The sequence below is a fragment of the Hydra vulgaris genome, chromosome 07 (genome assembly GCF_038396675.1).
Source record: "Hydra vulgaris chromosome 07, alternate assembly HydraT2T_AEP".
NCBI lineage: Eukaryota > Metazoa > Cnidaria > Hydrozoa > Anthoathecata > Hydridae > Hydra > Hydra vulgaris.
This window is the reverse complement of record NC_088926.1, coordinates 22,840,001-22,850,066: the sequence shown is the minus strand read 5'-3', so window position 1 is coordinate 22,850,066 and position 10,066 is coordinate 22,840,001.

Here is a 10,066-nt window from a genome sequence, read left to right as displayed (position 1 = left end):
CAACGTGTTTTACTCCAGACAGCCTGGGTAAAAGTCAAAAATAATTCCCAATTTAATTATTGTCATTTTCTCTTTGATAACTGTTCCCAATTAAGTTACATTACGCCTTCATTATGTAACAAATTAGATTTAAAAAACAATTGGTTCGAAAGAAAGTAATACAAAAACTTTCGGAAGCCATAATACAAATGAAGTTTATGTTCAAGGTAATGACGCGGTTGGTATTGAAAGTGTATGTTTTGTAGAAGAAATTTATTCTTCATTAAATGGCTATTTTTAAGTACATTTAAAGTACTTAAAATTAGCAGATTATCGAAGAGATAATGAATATTTAGAAGTTGATACTTTAAAAGGTGTCGATTACTATTGATCAATAACTGAAAATAAGATAATAAGAGGGTTTGAAGGCCCAATTGCAATAAAATCTATGGTAGGATACTTAGTCAGTGGTCCTATTACGGTTAAGAATAATAACAATGTAGATTGACCTGTTCTGTCTTCGCATGTTTTAAAAGTCAAAGCAGAATTATATAATGATAAAACATTTTTAAAAGATAACTTTTCAACTATTTGGAATAAAAGCGAAGATAATATTAGTGAAAATTTAGTTGTCGAACATTTTTGCAAAAGCATTAAGTTTGAAAATAATAAGTATACTGTAGAACTACTAAAAAATTTAAAAGATTATAAATTAGTAACATAAAGATTATGTCGAGCTTTATTTGGAGTCACTTCTTCTCCTTTTCTTCTTTCAGCAACTTTAGTTAGCCATGCGGAGCGTTATTTAAGTTCTGATCCAATATTTGTAAGTCAATAACTAAATTCTATTCATGTTGACGATTTGAGTTTTTGCTCTGATTCTGTAATTGATTATTTTAAATTTGATGAAAAATGTCGTTTCCGGTTAAGTGAAGCTGGTTTTAATTTAAGAAAATTTGAATCTAATTCGATCAAGTTAGATAAGTTAATAAATGTAACGAATTTTCATAATAAAAATATAGCTAAAGCGTCAGGTTTATCATTGAACAAGAATTTAGATTTATTTATTTTTTCGTTTTTTGATTTATTTAAGATTGCCATTCCTTTTCCGACAATAAGAGACGGGCTTAGTTTTACAGCAACTTTTTTCGATCCTTTGGGACTAATAAACCCAGTAATAGTGCGTTTAAAAATTTTGTTTCAACAAATATGTATATCTAAAATAGGATGGGATGGTAAAATTAATGAAGATTTTTTAAAAGTATGGCAAGATATTTATAAAGTTTTAGGTTCTGTGCAGTCGATTTATGTATCTAGATGTTATTTTCTTTTAAAATCGAGTGCAAGTTGCACGCGATTTGAACTTTATGGTTTTACTGATGCTAGTTTAAAAGCCTTTGGGTGTTGTATATATTAGGATCTATTTTTAATGAGAACAAACAGTGTTCCTCTTTTGTCACTTCAAAATCTAGAATAGCCTCGCTAAGTAAATGCACAATACCTTGCTTAGAATTAAAAAAAAAAGCTTTCTGCTTGAAACTCCTATGTCAAAAACTGTTAAGGAACTTTCATCAATCGTATTTATTTCTAAATTTAAAACATTTTTAGATTCTTATATTTGCTTACATTGGATAAAAAATCATAAAAAAATTCATGAAACATTTATTCAAAACTGTCTTGAAAAAATTAAAGACTTACTTGACTTTTATTTTTGGTATTACGTTGAAACAGATCGTAATCCTGCGTATATTATATCACGAGGTGCTAGAATTAAAATTTAACTAATAATCAGTTATGGTTTAATGGAGCCAAATTTCTTTATACTCCAGAAATTTGGCTTTCCTTTGATCAAAATAAATTAATAAACCCTCCATAGGAAACAAAAATATTACTAATAACTAATGATGAAAGATTTAAAATTTAATTTAATATAATATTTAAATTAATATAACTTAATTTAATTCATATTCCCGTTTAATACAAGTAACAGATTATATTCTAAAATTCTTACCTTGCTTGAAAATTATGCATGAACGAAAAGGCAATTTCAATTAATTTTATCGAACAAAATAAATAGGGTAAAGCAGGGTAACTTCGGCGTAATAAGCTATTTTGTTGTTTATAGACAATGGTTGCTTTAATAACGTTAAAAAATCATGCATATCGATGCCCTGCAGATATATGTATTAAATTATAGTTAAAAAATTGTTTCAAACGTACAAAGTTTTATGTAAAATTTGCTTTACAAAATACTTAAAAATGACGAAATTAGCGACCTAGCATGATATTTTCGGCACTATGGTACGGTAAATTCGGCATACTTAAGAAAATTAAGATGTTCGTTGAAAACGCATTAATATAATTAAAATATCAAAAACAGCTATAAATCTGCATTGCATAAAGTAATTGTCTCTTAAATGGAATTTGTTATACCTAATTGGCATTTAATTAAGGGCGTTTCAATTGCAAGGATTAATAATTGCTGAACCACCTATTTTAGTAAAGAATGAATATATTACTCAAAACAGAGACCTTACTAGAAAAATGTTCTTCCAAAATAAAATTGTAAATGAAATGATTACTAATTTCTATGATTTCGATAATTACTTCTAAATTTTGTTTGAATAAGAATTCATGTTTATAAGCTCATATGAAGTTAATAAAATAATATTTTAGATTAACTTCAATAGTTAAACAAAAAAAAAAAAAAAATACAAGTTTAAAGAAAACTTTATAAAATGAGATTTATTTAAGAAAGTTAAAAAACGGTTTATCAATATATGACATAACTTTTTTTTAAAGTATCAGTGTTTCATACAATCATCACAAGTAAATACTTTTTTAGCATAAACATCACATATATACAGCACATGTTTCATGCCACCATCTACAGCATTTATGGCATTTATCCCAATTATCCTTTAAATACTGATCGACAGGATCGCCATAACTGCATTGACACATTGCACAAAGTTGTTTATTAATCTCTCCTTTAGATCAAGGTTATTTAAACATGCTTTTTGATGCATCGATAAATTTTTTTCCTGCACTTTTTACGTGGCTACCTGTTCTTATATTTCAAAGTTAAAGACTCCTCTAACTGAGAACTATATAGTGATCCGGGAATTTTTCAGCATGATTTACTCTCCTTTTTATACCAGTTCGTTTTGTATTTTTAATGTCAAGTCCTACTGATCTAAATGCAAGACCATGAGGTTGTGAGGTTTCATCAGAGGTGGCTAATTCTAATGACTTCTGAAGTGTAATTGATGAGTTTGGTGAAGCAGATTTTAAATAAAAATATTTAACTAAAGATGGTGAACAAAATTAGGCAACATTTAAATAATAAAAAAAAATTTTAAATGTTTTAAAGAAATTTGAACTATTTTTTTAAGAAACTTTTTTTTAGGTTAATAAAACAATAAAAAAATTATTATTTTGCTTGATTAAAAAAAAATTACATTTGTGTTTAAAATAAATGGTGGAAAATGGTAAAAATAATACACCTTTTAAAATGATTTACCTTTTTGAGAAGCAATAACATATTCTGTGACAAAATCAATATGATCTAAATCTTTAGCAGAGTCTAACCCATTGTCGAGAGTAGGGTGCAATTCAGAGGTAATATTTGGTTTTGAAATTTTTAATACAACATACAAGTGATTAGTAGCCTTAGCTGCAGCAAAGTTTTCTTCAATAAACACATTTCTATCAAATGAATATATTCCACATTTTTTAAACACTGACCGACAGTTTTGAACAGTTGCAGCTTTCCCATAAGCTATTCCAAATAATTCACTAACCTCTAATTCAGTTACAGAACGACCTGGATGGTGACGAAGCCAAGTAACAACTACTTGATCATAGAATATTTTGAGGTTTTAAAAAAATGAAACATTAAGTGGTTGCAGCTTTTAAGCGCAGTGGGACGGAAGTGATAATATAATAAAATTTGTCTCGCGAGCTTTTATAATAACACTAAGATTTTTTTTATGACTTGAATGTCCATCTAAAATTCAAAAACCTGGTTTGTTTCTTGACTGTGGCTGGACTGCTTTTAAAAAACGATCAAATCATTTTTCAAACAAATTAGTTGTTATCCACCCATTTTTGCTGCCACCAGAAATAGAACCAATTGGGGCTTTATCTAAAAACTCAGGTCTCACTCAAATGCGTGGATAAATCAACATTGGAGGGACAAAAATCCGCTTGCTGATTGGCAACAAACTATTGTGATTGTTTTTTCTCTTTCGGAGCTTGTTAAGCCACCAACACTATGTTTTCGCTTCAGGGCAGCAACTTTTCCTGGTTTATGGTATATAGGCAATCCAGATTCGTCAACGATGAAAAAATTTGATAGTGGAATAATCTGCATTCAATTAGCATTAAACACTATTTTTTCTAGTTCATCATAAAAACGATTAACTTATTCCATTAAAACCTTTGAATCAATGCAATGAAGTTGATTCAGCGACTCTTACAAAAAAAACCCTAAACCATTTTTTCCCTCTGACTTAGTTGCACAGTTAAACTTTTGAATAATCCCATTTTCTACACAAAACTCGAATACCATTTGTTTCACACCTTTTGGAGACGTTTGTTTTATATAGTCATGTATAGTCATGTAGTGTTTGCCTTTGTATTTTATGTAGTTAAGCAGCAGAATATTTTGAGCAACCATCGACTAAAACTGCATTTACTGCTAGTTTTAACGATTCATGTATATATATATATATATATCTATATATATATATATATATATATATATATATATATATATATATATATATATGTGTATATATGTATATATATTATTGTATATAATAAATTAATAATTTATTATATACATATTATTAAATATGACATAAATTTAATTCATATTGTGGGGAACTATTATTTTTTTAAGTTTCACACAGACACTAATGATTTACTTTTTTATTAACTTGTTATACTTTTATTACTATCTTTATCTTTAGAATTACTGAAATCAACTTCTTCTATACATAATATTTCAAACGCTTGTTTCAATTTTGGCTTTAGAAAAAAAACAGGTCGGCAAATTCGGCACTGCAGAAATTAAAAACTATTTATTAGTCAAAACTATCTCCTTATAGCAGTCCTTGGGGAAACTTTTATATCTTGTAATACACTCTGAGTTTTATGTTATTGTTGCTCACATTTTATTCAGTTTATATTTTTGAATAAAATAAATAACAACTGTTGGTAAAAATTTCCGAGAAAATATCATTTATCCTACATTTTCAAAAAGGTAAAAATAATAAGAAAAAGCTAATAATCATAAATTAACGTACCTGTAATGTAAAAATAAAAGTTTAAACTAAAATTTTTGGAAAAATTGTTTTTCTTGCTACAATACCCAACTATAATTTTAATATTCCAATAAATAACTATTTTTAGGTGTATTTTAAAGGGGTGCCGAAATTATCTACCTGCCAAAATTACCCTACTTTACCCGACAGCTCTAAGAATTATAAACAACTAAATAATTATTTAGGATTTTTCTTTGATAGCGAAGAAATAATAAGATGAAGGGGGCAATTGGTAAATGCTCCAATTAGTTACAATATTAAATTTCTAATATTTCATCCAAATGTAAGTCTTTTTAACGAATTAATTTTTTTACATTATCATGAAAATGTTAAGCACAACGGCATAGAAGAAACGCAAAACCATTTAAGAATCGAATTTTGGATTCCGAAAGTTAGAAATTTAATTCAAAAATTAATTAAACATATGTTTTTTGTGTCAAAGGTACGAGGGCAAAACTTATAGTTATCCCGATGTTCCTCCGTTAACTTTAAGTACAGTAAACAACCCAGTAAGCACAGATTGTTTTTAAAACGTTCAAAAAACGCTAATACTCGTTTTAATAAGTTTTTAAACGTTTTAAAAACGTCTTGTGCTTACTGGAGATAATCAAATTTTTAGTACACAGGAATTGATTACTGCGGACCATTATTTGTGAAAAATATATATTCTGAAGGAGAAATATTTAAGTGTTGGATACTTTTAGCTTTTTGTGCTAGTACACGTTTTATACAATTAGATTTAGTTCCTGATTGTTCAGCTTTGGGGAGTATTCGAGGGTTGCGAAGACTCATTAGCAATTTTGGTGCACCCTACCAAATTATTAGCGATAATGGATCATGTTTTACAGCCGATGAAACATAACAGTTTACATCCTCAAAAGACATTTTATGGCTCTTCAATGTTGCAGCCACTCCGTGGTAGGGAGGATTCTTTGAACGTATGGGACGTTCATTCAAGAGATTTCTCAGAAAAATATTGAAAACTGCAAAATTATCTTACAAAGAAGTACTCATAACTCTTGTAGAAATTGAAGTCGTTACGAACAATCGTCCGTTTACGTTTTCGTATGAAGAACCGGGAGATGAACTTTTATCTCCTAATCATCTCGTGTTTGGCAAAAGAATAAGCTCAGAAACCTTAATAATAAAAAACAGTTTTAATATGGACATAAAAAAGCGCACTGTATATAAAAACTCTTTTTTTAGAACATTTTCGGAATTGGTGGCGCTGTGAATACTTAACAGAGCTCCGCGAATTTCATAAAAGTTATAAATAAAGTGGAAGTAAAACTAATATAAATAAAGGCGATGCAGTGATAATCCAAGATTTTTTCGAGAATTTTGGAATTTTGTTCAAGGATTATCGAATTTAGGCGTTATTGAAAAACTTTGAGCGTGCAACAAATGTACGATGTGTCTCCAATGGAATAAATACGTACTTGAATTTCCATTTAATAAATTGTGTTTACTTGAAGCAAATAAATTTGATCTTACTGAAACTACGTTTGTGAATGAAAATAACTATTTAGCTATTCGCCACTACTGTAAGTGGCGGAAGTGTTGCGCTAATGCAATTGTCATAAATGTAAATTGTTTGAATTAACTGTTTATATAAAACAATTAATGTCTCCCTTTGGAATTTGTTTAAATAGCGTGCTTATTGAAGCCTCGCTCTTTTGGAGTAACCTATTAAACAACAACGGTTTTGAGCAACTCTTCATGATGTAAAATATTTTCTTTCAGTTTATTGCATACTTGTATATACTTATTTTTTTATTTATTTCACCTCCTCAAGGCTGTAAAGGCCGCTACAGACGAGGAGACATATGTGGTTATAACCCTCTCTCAACTCAATAACTCCGAAACACAAACAATGACGAATAACCCAGGGAAAAAGCGCGCATAGGTTCCGCGAGGATTTTTTCCATGTGTAACCTATGTGTGATTGTTATTTTGTCCTATGTGGGTTTCATATGGTAAATCCCACATGAGTTCCATATGGTCAATCCAAAATGGGATACGCGTGGGTTTTTAGCTTATGTAACCCATATGGGGATTGTTATTTTGCCCTATTTGGGTTTTGTATGGAAAATCCCACATGGGTTTTATATGGTAAATCCTACATGGGATATAGGTGGAAAATAATACATGCTATAGATCTTAAATGCCACAAATATTTTATTCCAAATGTTATAAAAGTAGTCAATACCAGGTAAGTAAAGGTCCGAGTGCTTTTATGATAATTTTTAAAAATCCTTTAACTTAAAAATTACCTAAATAGTAATTTAAAATTATTTATCGAAGAGGATTTCCAGAGAGGATTAACTTAATCTGGTATTTATTACTTTATCCTATTTAGGATTCAAAAGGTGTAGCATTTTTGATCTTTTACATATGTGATATTTTCCACCTATAACCTATGTGGGATTTACCATAAACTATTATAACAAAACTTTACAAAATTAAAAAGCATGTTGCAAAATAAATTTATTTTAAAATAGATGCTTTTGTTGATTGAATTAGGTTAATCGCTTCGGCTTGCATAATAGCGAGGCTTTTAGTATCTTCTAATTCCATCAAACATTTTCTAAAAAAAAATAAAAAAAATATGTATATATATATATATATATACACTACAGTCAGAAAAATAGTTGATACCCTTGAATTTTGTAAAAATGGTCTAAGGATTTTATTAATCAATGCACATAATATTGAAAACAAAACACAGTAATAATACAGTAAACGTGACGTGATTGTTTTGGTTGATTTTTTTTTGGCAGGAAATAATGAGAAACATAATTTTTCGTAGTATCCACAGCTTTTCCGACAGTAGTGTACATAGTGAGAGAGAGAGAGAGAGAGAGAGAGAGAGAGAGAGAAAGAGAGAGAGAGAGAGTGAGAGAGACAGAGAGCAATTTTAATAAGGAACCTATAGCAATTTTAATTATTACCCAGGCTGAAGTCATTAATGACTACAACTTGGTCTTTATTTCACAAATAATTATTTTCTAATTTATTACTTACAATGGCTAATGTATAATGGGTATTTTAACCCATATTCTGGGTAATGAGCTTGAACCCATGTAGAGCATCCAGAGAAAAAGTTATCAATTTGGATTAGTCGTTAAACAAAAAAACAAAATCATAAACATATAAAAACCTACTCTACAATGATGTAGACAGTATCTTTACTTTTCGTCACACATGATATAATATTCTAAAATCAATAAAGAAACATCTAAATTTCCATTAGTAAATTTATTCTTTGATCATTGTCTTCATATCCTATCTTATTCTCATATCATAATCTAATATGGTATTGCTTATATAACACATCAAAACACTAACTGTTATTACATTTGTGATATTCAAACTAGTATTTATGTATTATTATTATTATATTATAGATAAATAATTTTTTAATTTATTTTATAAAATAGAGTCTTACAACTGATAATTAATGTAAATAAATACAAATTATAAAAATCATGTAAGCTTCATTTATTATTTCTAAATACTACATTAATGTTAATTAACAAAGATAAAATCAATTAAGAGAATAGTTATGAGTTCTTTTGCGATTCGCACGTCCACCTCTGTGTCTCGAATTTATAAAATAGGTGGTCAAAGCTTGCTCAATAGACAGGTTCTCAGCATTACAATGCTTTTTTCTTACACTTTCTAAAGAGAAATATGACAAATTGATTACTTTTTTTACCTAAATCATAGGGTCATCTATGCATAATGATATCAGATGACCCGGTTTATTGAACACCATCCCCTTTTATCAAACTTTGTCAATTTTTTATCATCTCCCATTGAAAATGATGTGAGTTTTTGTTATCATATTATGATGGAAAATATGAATTTTTAATATAATATTAAAAATGCTTATACAATCAATTTTTTTCTGGTTAAATTATACATTTATTTTCAACAGTACTCAATCGAAGTAAAAAACGAGACATAAATTGCTCTTTCAGATAAGCAAGCTTATTTCCGAATTTAAATTGTCTTTCCGATGATCCTGTAAAGTCTTAAGCAGCAAAGGCAGGAAGTTTTTATATCACATTGTTGGTGTAAATACCTCTAAAGCCTGCTCATAGATAGAATAAATTTAAATGTTTTAATTTTTTTTAATTCATTTTTTTAATTGATATTGTTTTGGTCTCAACATCCCCTCCCCATAGTTAATTACTGTAAAACTCTTCAGCTCACACTACCCCTATATCTACTGGCATTGTTCATGGAGGACCCCAGAGCCTAAATATTAAATATATATATTATTTTTATTTTATTTACGACACCTTTCGATAAGGTATGCTATCGGAAAAATCTGCCCACCTTTCTTGATCAAAAAAGGATGTAAGAAAGCTTAAATGTATTTAAATCAATATATTTCTGAAAAAATAAGACTGTAAAGATTACATATTAAAAGGGAAAAAACAAAAAAAACTTAAGTTTTACTTAAATTAATGCCTCCCATTAGTTTCTGGACAGAGTGGTTTTTGTAAGTTTTAGCAGCGTAATCCCATTTTTTCTTCAAATCTGTAGCTGATTTTACTGTTTTTCCATTTAATTTCAATTTCTTTTTGTGATGGCCCAATATTTTTCAATAGGACGTAATTCGGGGCAGTTTGGAGGATTCATCTTTTTCGGAACCAACATCACTCCATTATCATCGTAAAACTTTTGAGCATCTTTTGAGTAATGTATTGTGGCTAAATCAGGCCAAAACAATACTGAAGTACTTCTAT